The sequence below is a fragment of the Microcebus murinus genome, chromosome 12, assembly GCF_040939455.1.
Source record: "Microcebus murinus isolate Inina chromosome 12, M.murinus_Inina_mat1.0, whole genome shotgun sequence".
NCBI classification, from domain to species: Eukaryota; Metazoa; Chordata; class Mammalia; order Primates; family Cheirogaleidae; genus Microcebus; species Microcebus murinus.
Window position 1 is genome coordinate 7521086 of NC_134115.1, and position 22469 is coordinate 7543554.

General features: G+C 44.8%; 1 long non-coding RNA gene across 1 annotated transcript; it reads left to right on the forward strand.

Annotated features, from left to right (window-relative positions):
• The first annotated feature begins 3080 nt into the window (after window positions 1–3080).
• Window positions 3081–21964, forward strand: LOC142874355 (uncharacterized). Its single transcript, XR_012922168.1, has 4 exons — window positions 3081–3297; window positions 3432–3568; window positions 12222–12407; window positions 21448–21964. It is a non-coding gene; the product is annotated as an uncharacterized LOC142874355 (long non-coding RNA).
• The last annotated feature ends 505 nt before the right edge of the window (window positions 21965–22469 follow it).

Genomic DNA, 22469 nt, shown 5'->3' on the forward strand with positions numbered 1-22469 from the left:
CTCCTGCACACTGAGGACATCTACAATTCTCTCGGTATATTCTGAAGCAATGGTGCCATTTGCACTTTTTGTTAGAATTTTAAAAAAATACACCTCCTTAAGGGGGAGGAGGGGATGGGTATATATAAACCCAATGAGTAAGATGTGCGCAATGTTTGGGGGATGGACATGCTTGAAGCTCTGACTCGAGGGGGGAGGGGGGCATGGGCAATATACATAACCTCAACACTTGTACCCCCATAATTCGCTAAAACAAATAAATAGAAAAAAAATAAATAAAAATTACACCTCCTTAAAGAGAGAAATTTATTCTCTAGCAAACTCTTATGCATATTAGTACATATTTTCCATTTTGCATTTTTAACTCCCAGCAAGGCATTTCCAGTACCAGAAGCTAATCACGGGGAATCTATCTACTCACCTTTTACACTGGATACATGAGTGTAGGAAAAGGACTCTCACATGCCACATCAGCCTCTGTCACCCAGGTAGTCAAAACTGTCCTCTCATGTAACTCTGGATCAGGTAATGGTTCTATAAGGGTAAAAAAAGGTTGGATTTTCCCCATTGCCAAAAAGGAAAGACACTTTCTTCTATTCTTTTTCTTAGAGCATTTTATTGAGAAAACTTGTCTTCACAAACCTTTCCTCTGTGCCTTTAATGTGTGTGTTTTATGCTTTTCTCCTTTCTACTTCTCCCCTCCCCCCTGCTCTGAAGCCACACCTTCTCCCCCTCTTCCCATCCTTGTTCTTTTGTTTATTTGTTACTTTGATGTAATTTCAAATTTAGAGAAATCTGCAATGATACTACAAGGGTCTCCCACATATTGTTTGTACCTATTGTTTAAGCTTTGACCTATTTGCTTTGTCACTGTCTCTCTGCATATTTTTCTGTGTCACTTGAGAATAAGTTACAGACGTAATGCCCCTCTGTCCCAAACAAGCTCACACTACTAGTACTGCTTTCCTAACCGCTGTCTAAGCAGCTAGCCCTTCTTTCCCATGTAGTTTTCCTTTATTTTTATATCAGATTAATAACAATATGAACATATAGATTCTTATTTTATTCCATTAATTGTAATCCATTACTATCATTATTTTGATACATAAACTATCCCAGATTTGGCCAGTGGTAGCTCTCCAAGTGTCTCCTATGTCCTTTTGAGAGGTCCCTGTCGTTCTTGAAGTATTTATTTACTTTCTGGTTGTAATATTTTATATACATATATATAATAGTTTTTATATATATATTCACTTCACGGTTCCTGACTCATAATTCCCACAGCTTTTGTGACAGTCTTGCATAACGTTGGGTACGTTAAGCTCAGGTGCAGCCTCAGGAGACAGAGTCTCTCTGACCTCCTGTCCTCCTTCACCTGCCCCGACTCTGATCTTCTCCACCTTTCTGACTGCCGGTGATAAGACCCTCATTCCAGAGAGGGTCCTGCCCCATACCCTAGAGGCTAATCACATTTGCACATGTTTGTCCACAAAAGCCCCAGAGGACTGGTTTGGAGCGCTTCCTGGTAGCTGACCACGTGGAGGTTCCCAGAGGGTGCCACACCCAGGGAGGGCATGGGAGCTCCGTGCCCCTTCTCCCACACCTGGCAGTAGGCATCTCTTCATCTGCATCCTTTGTGATGTCCTGAGTTCTGTATTGCCCTGAGTATTGCCCTGAGTTCTGTGAGCTGCTCCAGCAAATTAATGCACCCAACCTTATTAACAGGAGACTGTCACAAAAGCTGTGCGAATTATGAGTCAGGAATCGTGAATGAGTATATATACATATATATATAATATTATTATGTATGTATATAAAATATTACAACCATAAGGTAAATAACCCCCAAAGAGGGGGTTTTGGGAACCCCAACTTGAAGCCAGTCAGGAGTTCCAGAGGCTAGACTTGGGACTGGTGTCTGAAGGAGAGGGAGCAGTCTCGGGATTGAGCCCTCATCTTGGGTGATCTGAGGCCATCTCCAGTGCTGGAATTAAGTTAGAGGACATCCAGCTGGTGTCCCCTGTTTGGTGTGTTGGGAAAAAGCCGCACATTTGGTCACAGACATCTCCGTCTGTGTTGGTGATTGTTGTAGTGTGAGAGCAGAGAAAAAGCACGCTTTGAGAGTTTTTTTCAAAAATGCTGGTAAACCAGATGTCTGGACTTATCTTGTACTTACCTGTCCCAGGCCTTGAATTGGCCTTTTTTCCCATGGGGCCCCTGGTTCATTTCAGTGGAGAAATCAAAGCCTGAGCATTAACAGTGTTCACTGCTGATGATCTGGCATACTTTCTAGGCCTTCCCAAGAAAATGGAATTAGGAGATGTGTGTGTATACATATGTATGCACACATTTATTTCTATTTCTCTTCATATTTACATCTATTTATGTATCAATGCATCTATGCATTCGTGTGTCTACCTATCTATCATTATCTATCTAAACGACCATAGTCAGATTGATATTTAGACTTTTTCCTTTTTATATTTGTAACTTTCTTCTCCAACAATGAGAAACTTGGGGTGCCTTATATTCAATATAGTTATTTGCTCATTACAGAATTGTAGAATACACAGGAAGTAACTTGAGGATTTCTTTCTATACCACTGTGAAAAGCAAAACCACTGTTGTTTAATATTTATTACAGCTATTTAAGGGTAAAATTTACGTAGAATGCAATGCAAAAACTGAAATGCTTGGGGGGTTGCGGGACTCCCGCCAAGCTGAGCTATTGTGGGGCTGGCCCTAGCTTCAGAGGGCTGAAGTCTGCGACCTCCTGGAAGCGCCAGGGGCCTGGCCGCGGGGAGGAGACGGCGTCCGTCCTCTCTGCTCCCGCCGACCCTGGGCGCCTGGTTGCGGGGGGCGCGGACGCCGCGCTGGCCTGGGTCTCGGATGGCAGGCGCCGCCCTCCCGCAGGGGTCTCGGCCTCCGGGAATCCCTCCGTGCGCTCCGCCGCCTGCTCCCCGGGCCGCCGCCCACCTGCCCGTTCCCAGGGGACTTACCGGCCGCCGCCCTGAGCCCAGCAGGCCGCGCGGGCCCTGGCCGTGAACCTGGGTGAGTGCCGGGCGGGGTTGCTACGGGTTTCAGGTCGCGGGCAGAAGAGGACCAAGGGTTTTGGCTGCTTGAAAAGGTGGTTGTGGAAAAAAGAAAATGACTTTGATGCTAAGATTTAGTGGTTTCGCCGAGTCCTCTAGCGTGTCAAGTGATCCACCAGAGAAAGCAGTTGTTCTGCAAAGTGAAGACAGAGAACACAGGGGCTATGGTGAGGACGGGGCCCTGACGCAGGTGCCGGTCCTCCGGGTAAGCGGCTGCCCTGGAGACCCGCAAACAGACTGGCGGGAGTGCTCCGGTGCTTGGGGCTTTGGGGATGAGGGAGAGGAAAAAGCACTGTCTGAAATGGCATATCCAAGTACAGCATTCTCTTTCTGGTTTAGGATGGAGAAGGAAATAACTGTTGTACCCAAATGAAGATTCTCACTGCATTACCCTTATATATGTTGGTGGCTGTAAATGTTCTTAAAACGGCCGTGAGGAATAAAATCGTGCCATGTGTGTTGTCTATTCTGAGCAGGTACGAAACTTCAGCAAACTATTGGTTACACATTTTCCCCCCATTTATTGTATATATGTATGATTTGAAGCGACCATTTGACCTTTGAGTTAATGAGTACTTAAAGAATTTAAAGCAGTAAAAATTTTGCTTTTGCAGTAAATAGTAATATTTTAACCTTAACATAAGCATAATGATGAAGATACTAGGCTTTGAACCTGGACATACCCAGAGACATGTCCACTCACAACTTTGACTTTGGGCAAGTTATTTAATCTCTCTGTCTCAACTCCTTTGTCTCTAAATTGGGGATGAAAATGCTTTCCTGATAACAATACCTTTACTTGTAATGGTTCATGTGTCATATTTATTACAGTGCCTGGCCCATGGTAAATATTAAATACATATGAGCTGTTTTTAGAGTTATAATTTCTTTCACTCCATCGTGACCCAGACAGACTCTTTTTCTTCTAAGTGATGGGGAAGATAACTGAACATTTTATGAAAACAGTTATAAAATATGATTTCAAGTTGATCTGTAGCGACTTTAGTATTCCATATAGGCATTTTAATATGGAAAAATGCTGATAGAATCCATATCTAGTTTGAATTTATTAGTTCCTAAACTCTGACTAGTATTGGCAGATTTAAGGTTCATAGTTGTAACAAGAAAAGTTCGAAGCTGTTTCACAGTATTAAAATTTGAAAAGGTGATGACCCCAAAAATAAAGTACCAAACAGATAATTTGGGGGGAAAAAACTTGCATGGCATATGCAAGCCATTGATTTTTAAATTTATTTACACAATGTAAACTAGAATGCTTTCTCTCCAAATTTCAGTTTTTCACAATTTAGTTTGTCTTGTTTTTTAAAACTCCTCTTACTATCATTCCCAATAGTTTGTCATTTGGAACAATTACTTTGGGCATTTTGACTGCTAAAGAAGCAAAGGGTGTGCTAAGAACTTCATTGAGACCTGATTTTAGTTTATGTGTGGTTAAGTGGAAAAGTTACTATTAATCTCCCTTTTCATGAAAAACATGGGTTTAAAGCAATAATTGCTAGGTCCATTTTAATGATATTTCCAAAGAATGTGACTGACTTGTAAAAATATTCTATAATTCTGTATTAATGTGAGACTAGGTAAGGTACAAGTTGTAAAAACTAGGAAGGAAGGTGGAGTAGTGGTTTTTGAGATTGTGTACAAAAAGGCTTGCTTTGATATAGTATGCTGGCATTGAACCCCTTTCTCACTCACTCAGAGGACTATTGTGAGGATTTTAGTGATTTCTAAATCATTTAGCTCTTTTTATAACATTGTGAAATTTAATCAACCATGTGTTCCAACTGTATTAGGCATATAGATTTTTCTGGTCGAGTTTTTTTTTTTTTTTTTTTACATTTTTTTTTTTTTTTAACCCTTCTCCATTGATGACCCAATAATTCTGTTATCAGTAACAAGGAAGTAGTAGATTCTGTAGGGTATCAGTCCTTAAGAAAATGCTTGGTAACCACAAATATAATATCAGCAAACTATGAAAAAAAAAAACCTGAAATGCTTAATTCTATGAGTTTTGATAAATGCATGTGTTAATGTCATGATATCCCCATCAAGATGTATTAATAGAATATTTTCATCACCCCAGAAAGTTTTCTCGTGCCCCTCCAAACCTACTCTTCCTCCAGAGATTACTTTTACCTGCTGTAGTACTTCATGTAAATTCAGTCATTCAGTATGTTCTCTTTTGTGTCTGGCTTTTTTCCCTAAGAATAAAGTCTATGAGATTCAGCTCTGTTGGTGAATATCAGTAATTCATTCGTTTTTTATTGCTGAGTAGTATACTGCTATACCACAGTTTGTCTCCTGTTAAACATTTAAGTTGTTTGCAATTTTTGGTTATTATGACTGAAGCTGCTACAACATTTTTGTACAAGTCTTTTTGTGAAACATTTATTTTAATACTTCTTGAGTAAATATATAAGAGTAAAATTACTGGGTTATAGCAGAGGGTCATGCTTAGTTTTATAAGAAACTGATAGAATTTTTCCTGTAGTGATAGCATCATTTTACACTCCTAACAATAAAATCTGAGAGTTCCAGTTTCTCCAATCCTTGCCAGCATGTGTTATTGTCAGGCATTTAAATTTTAGTCATTCTAATAAATGTGTATAATGGCATCTTACTGTGATCTTAATTTATACTTCTTTAATGGTTAATGGTGTCAGACACTTTTTCACATGGTGTTGGCCACTTGTATGTCTTCTTTTGTGAAGTGTCTCCTTAAACCATTTTCTATCAAATTTTTTGTCTTTTTATTATTGATTTGTAGGAATCTTTAATATATTTTGGAAATAATCCTTTGTTAGAAATATGTTTTTAAAATATTGTCTCCCTGTCTGTGGCTTGAAAATTATCAAGAACTCATGCCAATTCAATTACTTTAAAATTAGTTAAAATGCAAACACAAAAAGGAAAGGAAATTAGACTTCAGTAAAAAAACAAAAAGCAAACAAAAAACCAGGTCATGTTTGGTGGCTGACACCTGTAATCCTTGCACTTGGGGGGCTGACATGGGAGGATCACTTCAGCTCAGGAGTTTGAGACCAGCCTGAACAAGAGCAAGACTCCATCTCTACTAAAAACAGAAAAAAGTTAGCTGTACATTGTGGCACACACCTGTAGTTCTAGCTACTTGAGAGGCTGAGGCAGGAGGATTGCTTGAGCCCAGGAGTTGAGGTTGCTGGGAGCAACGATGAGACCACTGCACTCTGGCCTGGGCAACAGAGTGAGACCCTGTCTCAAAAAAAAAGATATATATATATATATATATATATGTACACATATATGACTCTTTTAAAGAATGCACACTGTATTCTCTATTACAAGAAAAGAGATCATAGTTTTCTTGAGAACACAGGGTTTTTTTGTCAATCAATGTATTTATTACAATAAGTAGTGTAGACATGTTAGGGACCGACCTTCCACAGCCCCACCGGACAGAAAAGCAGAGACATCGAGGATGCAATCACACAAGAGGAGGTTTATTTTCTGGCTAGCCAGGGTCCAAGCCCCAGAGCACCAACGCAGTGGCCACTCTCGCAGGCAAGGACCCCGACCTGAATTGCGGGGTGCCTTTTATCCCCCCTCCAAAGGGCCCTAGCAACGCACAAACTAATTACGCGCTGGTCATGAGCTGACCTTTGAAGTGATTAATTTTCTTTGTATTTTGCGCGATCCCTGCGCATCCCACCTCCCTTTTGCCTTTCTTCACAACCCAAGAGATAACCGGAGGTATGAGTATAAACAGATGTGTGCTGTTCGCTAATTGCCTCACCCTACTTCACACGAGGGGGGGGGGGAAACTCTTTTCTTGTTGTGCCACTGAGACACCGCCGAGGCTCCATCGAGGCGCCCCCACATTTCCCCCTTTCCTTTACATCGCCGACGAGCACTCTTGCTCGTCTTTTGGGTAATTTATAAGTCCTAGGTCCGCATTAAGTCTTTGATATTGCTGTTGCAGCACTAGAAGCTGAACAGCACTGACCCTGTCTTTTATAAATTTTATGAGTTTGTTTAATATGCAGGGCCCAAATGTTAGGGTTATGAGTAAGATCACTAGTGGTCCCACAAGCGTGGAAATCAGGGTAGTCAGCCAGGGGGAACTATTGAACCAGGACTCAAACCAACCTGTTTGTTTTTTGTATTTTCGTTTGCGACGAGCAAGCCCTTTTTTTATTTTGGCCATGGACTCTCTTACCACCCCTGTGTGGTCGGCATAGAAACAGCATTTCTTCCGGAGGGCCGCACATAGCCCTCCCTGTTGCAGGAACACCAAGTCTAACCCTCTCCAGTTTTGTAAAACTACTTCCGAGAGGGAGGTTAAAGACTTTTTTAAGTGTGAAATTGAATCTTTTATCTTTGCAATATCTTTATCAACAGCTGCCCTCAGAGTATTAAACCCTCTTTGCTGTATTGCCAGAGAAGAGATACTAGTTTCTGCTTTTATTGTCCCTAAGCCAAAAAGAGTAGCCAGGGTTATGGCTGTGAAGGGCTCTCTTTTTTTTTTTTTAAAAAATTAGGTTGGTGACTCTTTGCCCTATTATGCCCTCATACATTATCTCCTCAGTGTGGTATATTATTTTTGGGAATACTAACACCATTATATAGTAATTTTTAGACTCATGTAAGGTTATGGGGTTGGTGGGAGTTTGGGGCAGTAAGTATAGCTGTAGGTCTCTATTTTAAAAACATTGGACCAAAAACACAACATCCCTAAAACACAATAACCAACCCCCCACCGCGACCTGTCTATGTTTGTCACCCAGTCAATCTTTAGATGCCACAACCCCAGTCCAAGTCTGTGTCAGCAGTCCTGGGCTGTCGCTGCCACTCGGGTCAGTCTGGTCTTTAGAGGATTCTTCGGGTCTGCAGTTGCTTTTTATACTGGTCCTGGCACCGATCCTGGTCTTTTTATTAGCAGGTCTCACGTGGGAGTGGTGTATTTAGGTCGCTATTATTCTATTAACCTTAAGAGCAGTGGGGGTAACAAGAATAATTTGATAGGGGCCCTTTTACCTCGGTTTGAGGGTTCTGTTGTTATGCCGTTTCACCCACACCCAGTCCCCTGCTGGTGTGGGTGAAACGGTGTCCGGCACCCTTTTCCTCAGGCCGGTAGATAGCACGGAGGCCCGGCCATACTTGACTGTGGACACGTTGCAGAGCCTGCACCGCTTGTAACACTTTTTTGGGATGTCCCAGAAGAGCCTCAGGGCTCATCCTAGGAACTACAGGAGGGGGTGTGCCGTACATTATTTTAAAAGGGGTTAAACCCAAGTGATAAGGGGTGTTCCGGGCTCGGAACAGGGCGAAGGGAAGGAGGGTCACTCAGTCTCTGCCAGTCTCCAGGGCCAATTTAGTCAGGGTCTCCTTTATTGTTTTATTTATTAGCTCTACTTGCCCAGAGCTCTGGGGATTATATGCACAATGTAATTTTTAATCTATCCCCATAGCCTGGGCCAGCCCTTGACTAACCTGACAGATAAACGCAGGCCTATTATTTGATCTTATCCCTTCCGGCAGTCCATACCTGGGGACTATTTTTTTAATATTTTTTTTAGTTACTGTCAAAGCTGTTTTTTTTTTTTTGTAGGGAAGGCTTTTATCCATCTGGAAAATGTATCTACCATGACCAGTAAATATCGGTACCTGTATTTTTTTAGGCTTGACCTTTGTGAAATCCACTTTTTAAAATAGTCTTGGCTGCCTCCCCCTTTCCCTTGTACCTGCGTGGGTCCCTCTGGTCCTCCCCGGCTGCATGACCTGACAGGCTCGGCAACTTTTGATGATGTCATCTGGAACCCGTCCTTGTGACTTGAAACTTAGTTGAGCAGTGTCCAGCTGTTGCAGCATCTTTCTCTTTTTTAGCTGTGTGGTCTGATGCAGGTGCTCTAACAGGTGGCGTCTTAAGAGTTCTGGCACTATTAGGCGATGCCCTTTGTCCCGTAACCAGCCATTTTTACATAGCTGCCTTACTCTCCTCCATTGTGGGATCTATGGGGGTGTACTGCCGGAAGGCCTCTATGATCCTCTCTAAGTATGTTGCCAGGCTTTCTGGCCCCTGACGAACATTTTCTACCTTGGCCAAATTGGTCGGCTTTTGCGCCGCCATACGGAGACCGGCCATCAGAGTCTGGCGGTAGACCCGGAGATGCTCCCTACCTTCAGCCTCATTGTAGTCCCAAAGCGACCGTTCAAGGGGAAAAGTTTGGTCGATGGTTGGCGGGTTTGTAGTAGGTCTGCCGTCCTCCCCGGGAACCAGCTTCCGCGCCTCCCCCTGAATCCTTTCTCTTTTCTCCGTTGTGAAGAGCACCTTAAGCAGCTGCTGGCAGTCATCCCAGGTGGGCTGATGAGTGAAAAGAACAGAGTCTAAAAGATTAATTAGGTCTCCCAGATTCTGGGAGAAGTTCGAGTTTTGAGATTTCCAATTATAAAGATCACTGGTGGAGAAGGGCCAATATTGGAATGTCTGTGCTCCTCTGTCCTCCGCCAGGGGTCCCACTGCCCTCAGAGGGAGCGCCTTTACGGGCTCCGGATCTGGGGCCCGGCCAGTCCGCTGTCTGGTCCCATAGGCTGGCCCCGCTGCCAGTGGTCCCGTGTCCTCCTGGGCCGGGGTAGCCGCAGAGGCTGCACCAGGGTTATAGGGCGGAGGCGCGTTCTATTTGAGACCTGTCAGGTCTGGGTAGAGATTGGAGTCCAGCAACACTGGCATCCCAACGGACCGCGGACTCCGTGCTCCCTCTTTTCTGACTTTTTTAACTGCCAGAACTTCCGCCTTTCCCCTCGGGGCAGGTAGGAGGGCCTTCAGCCAGGGTGGCGGGTCTAGAACCAAGTCTTGCCAGACCACAATATAGGGGATCTGATCAGGGTGGCCATGGTGGCCAAATACCACCCCTTTTACCTTTTTGATCAAGGAGGCATCAAACGAGCCCTCCCTGGCCCACCCCACTCCAAACGTGGGCCACTCGGCCTTATAAAGGGTAACAAACTTTCCCTTCTTGACCTCCAAGGACAGGTTGTGTGCCCTTGCCCTGACATCTTTAAAATGGCTCACCAGGATGGACAATGGCGTTGTTAGAGCCTGTCCCATGGCTAGTCGATAATAGGCAGATGTGCAAACCAATATTCTGCAGTTGGGGCACTGGGGACAAGGATCTGAATCCCTAGCCTTTCACACTCCCTACAGAGGTAACGGCCATGCCCCTCCTGCACTAGCCACTCCTGGCACGGGCGGCAGGAGATACACTGTGTGCTGCCAGCCCATGCAGGGGAATACTCACCTGGAGGTCCTAGTCGCCCCTGCAGATCTTTTCGTGGGTCCCCTGATCCCATGGCCCCAGCCCGAAAACCCATGCAACCCTGATGGGTTCTCGGGCTGAAACCACAGAACCCAGAGACTCCAACAAGCCAACGAGAGATGTCACACTCACTCACACACACACACACAGAAAGCCGGCGACAAACAAAGCAGACAACAGACAAGTAGACAGTGAGGTAAACACACAACCTAACCTGGTCCGGACCTGCTCCCCAGTATCCTCCTGACCGAGCCCTTGGCTACAAGGTCAGCTCCAGCTCCTCCTGACCGAGCCCTAGGCTACAAGGTCAGCTCTGGAGTCCCAACGGGGCCAGAAGACGTCTCCGCCTGGCTCCGACCGGCGACCCACCAGCGCGTCCGCCTAGGTCCTGTGCTGGCGTCCTGATCCGGGGTCCTGCAAGGGGATTCCGCGTCCCTTGCCCAACACCACACCCGGCTAGTCCGGGGTGGATTTTCACACTCCTCCCTCAGCCCTGAATTCTATCCAGTAGTCTGTGGGGAAGGCAAATCCCGGACGAGCCCCCAAATGTTAGGGACCGACCTTCCACAGCCCCACCGGACAGAAAAGCAGAGACATCGAGGATGCAATCACACAAGAGGAGGTTTATTTTCTGGCTAGCCAGGGTCCAAGCCCCAGAGCACCAACGCAGTGGCCACTCTCGCAGGCAAGGACCCCGACCTGAATTGCGGGGTGCCTTTTATCCCCCCCCCAAAGTGCCCTAGCAACGCACAAACTAATTACACGCTGGTCATGAGCTGACCTTTGAAGTGATTAATTTTCTTTGTATTTTGCGCGATCCCTGCGCATCCCACCTCCCTTTTGCCTTTCTTCACAACCCAAGAGATAACCGGAGGTATGAGTATAAACAGATGTGTGCTGTTCGCTAATTGCCTCACCCTACTTCACACGAGGGGGGGGGGGAAACTCTTTTCTTGTTGTGCCACTGAGACACCGCCGAGGCTCCATCGAGGCGCCCCCACAGACACAGTATATGCATCACGTATCTAATACTTATTCTTTGTGACATAAAACCAGTGAGAACACAATTTTTGAAAGCAAAAGAAAAATCACTTGGAACGCAACTGTTTTTAAGATGCATCATTATATTCAGGCCTAATCTTTGTGGAAATATATTTTTAAGTAAATTATAAATATTTTATTTCTAGTTTACTTAATCAAACATATGTTTTGAATGGACATTTAAAATGTTTGATTTGAGGGTATTTAATGTTATAAATAATTTCCTGGTTTTTCCAAGTTCTGGATCTGTGATACCTTTAAACTTGTCAGAGCTATAAGGAGCATTTTAAAATTTGGCTCCTAATATTGGGCTTTCCAAAAGATCGGAAGTAAAGTGCTAATGTATTTCAGAGGCGCCAGCACTGACATCACTGCAATTCTTTTATGCCATGTGTTTGAGCAAGAGTTTGGCTTTTGCTGTACATGGGTTTCTAATCTCTCAAGAACAACTGAGCTTATGCGGGCTGCTTAGTGCTTGAGCATAGATGCCATCAAATGACAAATGACAACAGCAAAAACATAGAATATCATTTCCTAATGACACCAATCTCTAAAACTCGGAAGTTCATTTTCAAAACTGAGGGCACTCTGGAAGAGAATCTCTTCATCTTTCTACAGCCCAGAGCTCTCAATAACTTAGTGGGAAAAACCTCATTAGAATTAATCTATGTGCATTGGACATTGCCATTAAAAACCAAAGGAAAATGGGTTTCAGTGTATGAAAGAGAAACAAAAACATAATACAAAACATACTAAATTAGACATTTTCTTTTTCCAGACAATTCCACAGGAGACAGAAGGCAGAGATTCCATCCCGGCCCTCAGGCCACTGGGGCTGTAGTTGATCCGCTCTGTTCCTACTCAGTTGTATAACCTGTAACAAGCTGCTGCAGTGTTTCGGAATTCCAGTTCCTCTGATGTAAAACCAGAGGCTTGGAGAGGAAGGAATGAAGGTGCACAGCCGGTAGGAGCTCCATGGCCCCATGAGACAGAGGAGGGAAACTCATAGTTTGGAAATTCTAGACCAAATCTCTTTGGTCAGATTGTTCAGGAGCTGAACTACATTGTGAGGTAATGAAAAAGGCTTAGTCCTCATTTTGATGCCTGAACAAAACCTGTAACACTTTGCTTGACCAGCCAAAGCCTCTTCTTAGCATTAATTGTCAAAAGATTGGAATTTTTAAAGCCTATAAAAATACTCTTTCTATAAAATTTGTGAATCAGGATCAGAAGAGAGGTACAAAGGAGGTTTCTTGTCAGGAATACTTATATACTATATGAAAATTTTAATGCATTTTTCATTTCATTGTCGGATTTTTTTCTTAAAGTATTTCTTTCATGTTATTTTTAAGAAAAGGCTATGGAACACCAGTGCGGGGCTCTGGGGATAGCATGGGAGCTAAAGGTGGGGTTTCCCTCTTGGAGTCTATGCGTCAGTGAGAGAGACAGACACACAGACACCCCGAAGTAACCTCCAGGGTGCTAAGTGCCTGGACGAGGCCCTCTTGCAGGAGGGACCCAGTGTGTTTATGTTGGAGATTCCGGCATGGGAGGCCTCCTGGAGGAGCTGGAGTCCACACGAAGGCAGGGAGGTAAAGGCCAGGGGCAGGAAGCAGGGCCCTGCCTTGCAGTCCTTGCTCTCCAGGGGGAGATGAGGCTGTGCAGCCCTCCAGGCTCTGAGGGACGCTGGGGGCGGCGAGCACCTCCACTTGAGTCCCCGTGGGGAAGCAGTCAGGGGCGGGCCCTCCGTGCAGGGCCTTGCGGGTCAGGTTAGAGCGGTGGATCTTGAATCCACTTGGATCCACTTGGATCTTGAATCCACGGTGACTTGGAAGGAGTCACTGCCAGGTTGCCAGGCAGCTGGCTGGCATCTCCTGGAAGGGGCAGTTGACGTTGTATTTGCCACAGGTCTACGGTTACAAAGAATAGATTCATACTCTCACGAATCTGCAACGGAAAAGGGAGGCTATGCACAGACAGGTAATTCCAGGGCTTAGGTAGAAACACACAGTCATCGTGGATTGTGAAAGGCAGGTAAGGCTTCTTCTTCTTATAGGAGCATGTACACGAGCCAGGGCCAGTGTGCCCAAGTGTCCCTGCATCTGCCCTGTCAGCAATGACAGTGATGGTGGTGGTAATGGCAGTCACGATGGTGATGATGATGAAGGGTATGATTATAAGGAGGAGGAAGAGCAGGTGAGGGAGAAGGAAGCCTTTATAAGCCATTCTGGGGAAGTAACACCCAGTAGAAATTTCTATGACTTAGTTCTCCAGGTGTGCTCCCTGGGCCAGCAGCAGCCACACTCCCTGGGTACTTGTTGAACCTGCAGATTCTTGGTTCCATCCCAAACACACTTACTGAGAAATTCTAGGGATGGGCCCAGCGATCCGTGTTTTAACAAGCCCTCCAGGTGATTTTGATGAATGCCGAGTTTGAGAGATGCTGCTCTCATTGATATTTCTGTGTACCCTCCTAAGTCTTCATTTTTTTAGATGACTGCATAATATTTCATTTAATAGACACACCATTTTGCCAGTTCCGTATTAACCAGCACTTGGGCTGTTTGATCTTTTTGGCTGTTACAAATAATGTGGATGTCCAAGTACATTTAGCTTAGTGAATTTATTTATTTATGATTTATTTACTTTTTATTATTGAAGTATACTTTATAAACAGTTAACCTCTATTCTGCCCAGTGTCCTTTGGGGACTCCCCTCCTGACACTTCCTTCACTCTCCTCTCTCCCACTGGGCAAAGAGTTCTCATCTGCACTCCCTTTTGTCCCCTTTCAGTGTACTTTCCAGCTAGATTATAAAGCATTTCCTCGTGTTCACCTCTACCTTCCTCCTCTGTCCCCTGGAACACTCTGGAGACTGGCCTTCCAGCTCTTTCCCCAGGGCTCAGCATAGTTTCTGGCGCTTGTTGGCTTCCCTTTGTCTAAGTCTAGGAAAAACAAAAAGAAAATCACATATCATGGTTTAGATTTGCTTTCTTTTTTTTCTTTCTTTTTTAGAAATGGGGTCTCACTCTGCAGCCCACGTGGAGAGCAGTGGCTCAGTCATGGCTCACTGCAGCCTCGAACTGCTGGGCTCGAGCCATCCCTCTGCCTCAGCCTCCCGAGTAGCTGGGACTACAGGTGTGTGCAGCTCCACTTGGAAGTTTAGCTTTCCTTTCTAAATTGCATAGTCATTGAGAAGATTATTGGGTCTAAAAAAGAAAAACACCAAAAGTCCCAACAATCCCTTCTCCCTTTCTCTCCCCCAAGCCCAAAACAATCAGAGGAAAGAAAGGCAAAGTCCCACCAAAATATGCAAAGTCACTATTGATATTTTGGATGTTGATTGGCGTTTTTTAAAAGCATGCATCATATTTACAGAATGTGCATGGCCATTACCGTCCTGTTGCTGACCCTACTTGCTGGCTGGGCCCTTTGACCTGTCTGAAAAAGGCGAGCCCCTGGCAGAGTGGAGAAAGTCTGATTTTTGCCTTTTAGGCAAGGTGACCATTTAGAGCTCTTTCTCCTCTAGATGCATTCTTTTCTTTTAAATTCAACAAACATTTGCTGGTCAATTACTAGATGCTAAGCACAGAGGGGCCGTGAAGGTCTCTAACGCCGGCGCCTGTCCTGAGTGGTGGGTCAAAATTGCAATCGCTCATGATAGAGTGAAGAACCCACCACAGCTGATGAAATGCTGGAGGGAGAGGTCACTTCCGGGCAGCCAGCACGGCCTACTCAGGGCCGAGGGCTCTGGAGGGCAACAGACACCTGCCCTGGGCGATGCCCCTTGGGAAGAGGGGGCTGGGTTTCTTGACAGTGGGGGAGCCCTGTTATAATCCAATTCTCTGTGCAGTTTGTACTTGGTGATATTTGGACTCTTTCCTCAGCTTTTAGTAGCCTGAAATTGATAAAATGCAAAGTGAAGGAGAGAGGCAGGGGTACACAGCCTCAGCTGCACTCAGAAATGGCATGATCTCTAGTGAGAACGTATCTTGCATTCATGGTGTGAAAAGCGTCCTGCCCTATGCTGGAACCGCTTTACAAACACTTGTCTTCCTCATATTTTCTTACGGGTTCCTTGTCCCCTTGGACCAATATGTAGATTCTACTAGAAATGAGCCATAAGCAATTCAGAGCTTTTACAAGAATGAGAAGAAAATTCCTACTTATTGGATGGTTTGTTTGTATTCCTGTGTTTTGGCTGCTTTAGTTATTTTCAGGTATTGATCAGTGAACAATACATAGCTCATGCAACTCTCATTAAAGGCTACGTTTAGCATCCTGCAGGCTTCCCAACAGGACAGTCTTTCAGGGACATAATTGTGTATTATGCCTGCTGGATTTGGGTCCATAAATGTTTACCAAGCTGCCGTGTGAGGCTGAGGTACTGCTCCCGATGCCTGGGAAGCAAAGAGGCAAAGAGAAATAAGATGCATTTGAACCCCAGAGGACTCACATGCACCGACTGTGACCATCCCAAGCCTGTCTGTGACAGGTGCTGTCACAGGTCTGTGCACAGTACCATGGGGGACGGTGGAGGGAGTGGCTCTGGTGAGGTGGAATGCTCTGCATTTTATGTGCAGGGCATGTGTGAGTTGAGTCTTGCAAGAAGGATGAGATTTTGACGAAAGGAGGAGGGGGGTAGGGAGGAGCATTCTAGATGGCAGTGAGTGGGCATTTGGGTTGGAGCAGACTCTGCACTGGGGGCAGATGAAGGGACAATATGGGGAAGAGGTGGACAGCAGGCACCCCAAACAGTGGCTCAGCCACATGGGGGGGGGCTTGGGTGTCAAGCTGTGGGATCACAGGTGCTCTGCAGCCATGGGAACCACTGCAGGTCGAAGAAGGGTGACACCATCAGCCCTGGGAGGAGGGAGGGTGGATTTCGGGAACCAGCTGGGAGGCTTTTCAACTAGCACAGGGGGTTCAGAGGTCAGACCAGGGTTGTGGAGCCCTCAGGATATCTAGAAGATTCCTATACTCTGCCTGATGCAAATATTACACAAGGAAAGAGGCTGATTCACTTTTCACTTCAACTGTATCATTTCTGCACCTAGCAATCTGCAGTAGGTGGGGGCTCTCATTTGCTGGGGCTGCCATAGCAAAATACTACAGGCTGGGTGTCCTTAAACAGCAGAGATTTATTTCTCACAGTCTGGAGGCTGGAAGTCTTTCTCCTGTGCATCATCCCTGGTATCTCTTTCTCTGTCCAAATTTCCTGTTCTTATAAGAACACCAGACTTATTGGATCAGCCCGCCCCCATGATCTCATTTTAACTTAATTACCTCTTTAAGTGGCCCATCTCCAAATACAGTCACATTTTGGGGTCCTGGGGGTTAGAGCTTCAACATATGAACTTTGGGAGACACAGTTCAGCCCATCTCAGGATCCAGGTAACATTCTTGGTGGGGAGGCAGTGAGCTTCATGGTTAAAGACATGAGCCAATGGCACTATTACTTGGGTTTGAATCTGGAATGCTGTCCTTGGATAAAATAATTGATTGCTCCATGCCTCAGTTTCCTCATCTGTGAAGTGGGGATAATAATAATAGTTCCTCCATTGTGTAAATAGAATAATATATGTGAAGTGTTCAGAACAGTGCCCAACACAGCAATCGTACGTGAGCGTTTTCTTTAGTTATTGTGACTTTGGTGCGAGGGATAGCAGCTCCAAACTTGAGTGTACCCTGGTCTCAGGTGGACACAGGCCAGTGAGTTATGTGGCCTGAATTTCTATCCTTGCATTACTGCCATAAGCACAAGGAAAATCACTTAAACCAGTGGGACTCAGCTGCAGATTAGATTCATCTGAGAGTTTTTAAAAATCCCAATGTCCAGAATGCTTCCCAGGCCAGCTAAATTGGAATCTGAGGAGGTGGGACTCAGACATTAGCAGTTCTCTAAGCTTCCATGTAATTCCAACATGCAGCCAAGGTTGACAATAATTGTCTTAATTCCTTTTTTCCTAGGAAAACTGGGAAATTGAGCTTAGTGAATTGGTTGTATATAACTTCACTCTTATTGATGGTGTTGGCATTAACTGTGAACTTATAGCATCTGGAGCCCTGTCGCAGACCAACTCAATTAGACTCTCTACAGGTTAACAAATGCCTGGGTGATTTATATGCATATTAGGATTTGAGAATTATGAGAAGTTCTTTGGTATTCAGGGTTCTTTGTGGATAAGTAGAAAATCTTCAGGTCTCTGCCTTCCAATGTAGAAGGCCAGATGATGGTTGTTAACATTGAGTACAATGAGGATGTTCAGGGGCATGTTCTGTTTTTGAAAGTATTCAGATATATAAGTAGGGGAGGGAGAAAAGACCATTGACTTTATTTATAATCAAGATACTCAAACAGAGGTCTCAAAACTGTCGAAGTAGCTGAGTGATTTTGGGTGAGCCCTTAACCTCTCTGAGCCTCTGCTTCTTCAAACATCTGTAACGCCCGCAGATACTGGAACCTGCGCTAGATGCTGTGTACGATACCAAAGCAAAACAAACAGAAACCTACACACACTCTCCGCCACAAACACACAGGAGACCCTTAGGGATTTACAATCATTACAAATAATTATTACACACAATAGAGAAACAAAATCAAAAGACCTCAGAAACCAAAAGGAGGGAGTGGTAACTTCTGCCTGAACTTCACGAAGGACGTGACCTTCGTGTTCTACCTTAATGAGCAGATGGCTTGATTTCACAAGGATGAAAATCACATGAGTAAAGGCAAGAGTGTGAGAAGGTTGAGGGCATGTTTGAGGCAGAGTACTATATTTTAACTGGATATTAGAATTATTGGGAATAAAGGAAGACATTCATTCACACCACATGCTTATTATTGAAAATCGGCTCAACATCAGGCCCTCTTCCGGATGCTCTGCTGTGTCTGTGAAAACACAGCTCAACATTCTAGTCAGGAGAGAGAGATCGCGAACAGCATAAATAAGCAAATGTTAAACTATAATAAAAGCAGAATGCCACAGAGGAGCATTCTAGGCAGGGAGAACAGCAGATGCAGACCCGTGGGGCAGGAGCAGGCTGTTGTGTTCGCAGAAGGAGAGTGACGAGTGCGGATTAGCTGGACATTGAATGAGAGAGGCAGCGTCAGGCCCAGTCGTGTTGAGCCTTGAAGGCCAGGACAGCATTTTGGCTTCTATTCTGAGTGAGAAGGGGAGCTGTTGGAGGGTTTTGAGTGGACGAATGACATGATCTGACTTAAATGTAAATGGATCGTTCTGGCTGCTGTGCTGAGAAGACATTGGGGTGTAGGTGGAGAGACCACTTAGGAGGCGAGTGTCATAATCTAGGAGATTGGAAGTGGTGGGCTGGAGGGGTTGCATTTTGTACACCTTCTGAATGACTGATTAGGATTTATTGCATGGGGGAAGAGGTGTCATCCCAGGCTGAATCCAAGGGTTTTGGTGCGGGCAATTGGAAGAAGTGAGAGCTGTCACTAACTGAGAAGGGAAAGACGCCAATTGGGCCAGAGGACTAGGAGCTCAGTTTGGGGACCGTTAGGTTTGACATGTCTGTTGGATGCCCAGGTGGATGTTGAATAGGTGTCTGGTGTCTGAGAGAGAAATTCTGGGTGTCTCCAGGGTTTAGATTGTATTTTAAAACTTATGGCTGGATGTGTAAAAGACCAAGCACTGAGCCCTGGGGTGGAGTCCCAATGCTAAGAGTTCAGGGAGCTGAGGAGCAACGGATGACAGCGACAGAGGAGCTGTGGCCAGCAAGCAAGGGGGCAGACCAGGGGCCGTGGTGTCCAGGAGGCCGAGTGAACAAAGCGCTTTGGGAAAGAGAAGACAATCGACAGTCACACGCTGCTGACCGGAGCCGGCGTGAGGCCTGAGACTGGACCACTGGATTCAGCCACACAGAGGCCACGCCTGCCTCCGTGAGAGCTGCTCCGGTGGGACGTGGGGGAGGAACCTGGCCACAGGTTGGGAGAGAGAGGGGAGGAATTGTAGGCAGCGGGGCTAGAAGCCACGCTTCTGAGGAGTTTTGTCGTGCAGGGAAACAGGAAATCAGAAATCGGAACGGTGTCTGGAGAGGGAGCTGGGCTCCTATCTTTGAGTTCCTCCAGAAGCAGCCCCCAAGTGGAAGAGGCTTGTTGGGGATGTTGAGAGAGAATCAGCAAGGTGTGAAGTTGGATGAGGGAGCAGCTGTGCTCCGTGAGGGTGCTTGACCAAGCCAGCTCTCTTTTGGGGTGGCGGTGCTCAATCCTGCGTGGAAGTTTTGGGAATGGGACACATCACTCCAGGATTATCCCACCTGGGGGGGAATGGAGATGTGGTATTTGTATGCCAGCTCCTGTTAGTTGTTGGCTGGAGGCTGTTCCAGGGAGTATTAATTTACCAGCCTGCTATCAGTGGTTGGGGGTCAAAGCTGAGGCAGAGAAAAGAAAGCCCTTGGCTGAAGAACACGTTGCCGACAGGTGGAAGCAGGGCCTATGTGCATGGAATAGGTAAGGACGGAAGTCCAGGCTGGGGGCAGCTCCATCCACTTCAAGCTCAGAGACATGTTTTAAAAAGTGATGGGTGAAATAAAACCATCCATCTTTGTTTTTTTTTTTTGAGACGGAGTCTCACTCTGTTGTCTGGGGTAGAGTGCCGAGGCGTCAGCCTAGCTCACAGCAACCTCAAACTCTTGGGCTCAAGTAGTCCTCCTGCCTCAGCCTCCCGATTAGCTGGGACTACAGGCATGTGCCATAATTTTTCTATATATTTTTAGTTGGCCAATTAATTTGTTTCTATTTTTAGTAGAGACGGGATCTTGCTCTTGCTCAGGCTGGTTTCAAACTCCTGACCTTGAGCAATCCTCCTGCCTCGCCCTTTCAGAGTGCTACAGATTACAGGCGTGAGCCACTGCACCTGGCCCATCCATCCTTGTTGACGGGAATGAGTGTGCGTGTGTGCTTGTGTGTGTGCATGTGTGTGCGTATGTCGGGCATATTGAGGAGAGGGAGGAGAAAATTGAAGAATGCTACAGTCATCTATCACTTAATGATGAAGGTATGTTCTGAGAAATGTGTCATTAAGGGAACATCTCAGAATGACTTACACAAACCCAGATGGCATAGATCCTGCACACCTAGATATATGGTACAGCCAGGGGTGAGGAACCTGTGGCCTTCTAGGTCCTTAAGGTCTGCCTTTTGACTGAATCCAAATTTTACAGAACAAATCCTTTTGTTTTATTAATACAATTTTGTTCATCTTTTGTTTTTATTTTATTTTTAAAATGAATATATTTAAAATACCAAAAAATAAAATGTTTTGACAAAATAATCCTCCCAGATTGATCGTCACAATGGTTTATATCAGTAAACCATCGGGAATAAATTGATGGCTGCTAAGCTCATGCTTTAGTTCTAACTTCCCCCGCCTGACTGGCGCCACCACTGCACGAGGCTGGTTGGTGAGAGTTTATGGGGGTTGAGTACGCCAGTCTGTTATCAGCTTTTGACAACGGTTCACTGTGTTTCTGTTTGAAGTGGGGTTTGTAAATAGTTTCACAGCTCAATAGTATTTTTTAATTCTGTCTGTTTAACAGCCCATTATGCTAAAGAAGGCCAAGGGAATGCTGAAGGAAGAAAACAGATTTTTAAATGAGGATTGGGTGTTGCAATATTATCTTGTTTCTGCTAAAGATGATTCGCTTGCTTTGTAGTACTGCAACATCAACATTAAAAAAATTCAATGCTCATCAGCATTATAACATTCATGAGGACCATAAATATTTTAAATTAGAGGCACAGGCATAAAAGGTTGTATTGCAGAAATTAAAAGATGAAAAGCAACAGCAAAGACAATTCTTTCAAGCAGCAATAAGACCTGGAAATAATGCCACTGAAGCAATTTATAAAGTAGCTTATATACTTAGGAAAAAATGGAAAGCCATTCAGTGGTGTAGAAATTGTGGAAAAATGTATTGTCAAAGTTGTAGGATGTTTAGACCCTGATAACATTTCAGAGTACAAAAACTTCCTATTTCCAGGAGAACCCTAACTGTGATTGGGCAGCATGAATTAGCCTTCAACTTACCAGAACAACTTCATACAATACTTCAAAAGGAAAATATATATTATTCAATTGCTTTGGATGAATCAACTGATACTACTGATTCAGTGCAGGTGTTATATACTTCATTTGGGTCGTAACACAAGATTTTCTTTCCTAAAAGATTTACTTGCTCTGGGCACTCTTGGGAACATGGGAAACAGATAATCTTCAACAACTTTCAAGATAAATGTTGTGAAGTTGGACTGAATTTGGTAAATTTACTGAGTGTATGTACAGATGGTGCAACTTCCATGACGGGAAAACACCAGAGGTTTATTGCACAGATGAATATTAACAGATCCAGCTGTTCTCATTTCTTTCCATTGTATCTTGCATCAGCAAAATCTCTGTGCTAAAGCTACTGTCCAATTCAGCAAATAAGTATTCAATTCTAACTGCATCTTTGGGTCTTCATTTCTTAATGAAGGATCTTGTGCCACATAAAACTTGTGTTAAATAAACTTGTATGCTTTTCTCCTGTTGATCTGTCTTATGTCAATTTAATTTTCAGGCCCAGCTGAAAAACCCTATGAGGGTAGAGGGAAGATTTTGCTTCTCTTACATAATGGCAAGTATAGGGGAGGAGATGGCCTCAGTCCTGATAGTAACAAGTCACATGGCTTCCCTTCTCTCCATCTCCTGCCTTTGCTTACTCAAACTCTTGCCTCTATTCCTTCTAATTTTTCCACTGGCAGGCACAGTTTTTGTCTAGGACACATTTTTAAGTCCTCAGAACTGATAAAAAGCTTCTTAGTTGACAGATAAAATCCCACAGGAAGATTCTGATTGGTTCTAATTGAGTCACTTGCTCATCCTTGGACCAATCACTGTGGCCAGAGTGGTAAGGATTCTATGGTAATCCCAGGAGGACCAAAATGAGTAGGGAAGGTCAGATCTAAGAAACAGAATGCTAGGCAGACAAAAACAACAGATGTCTCCTACATAGTGCACTGATAA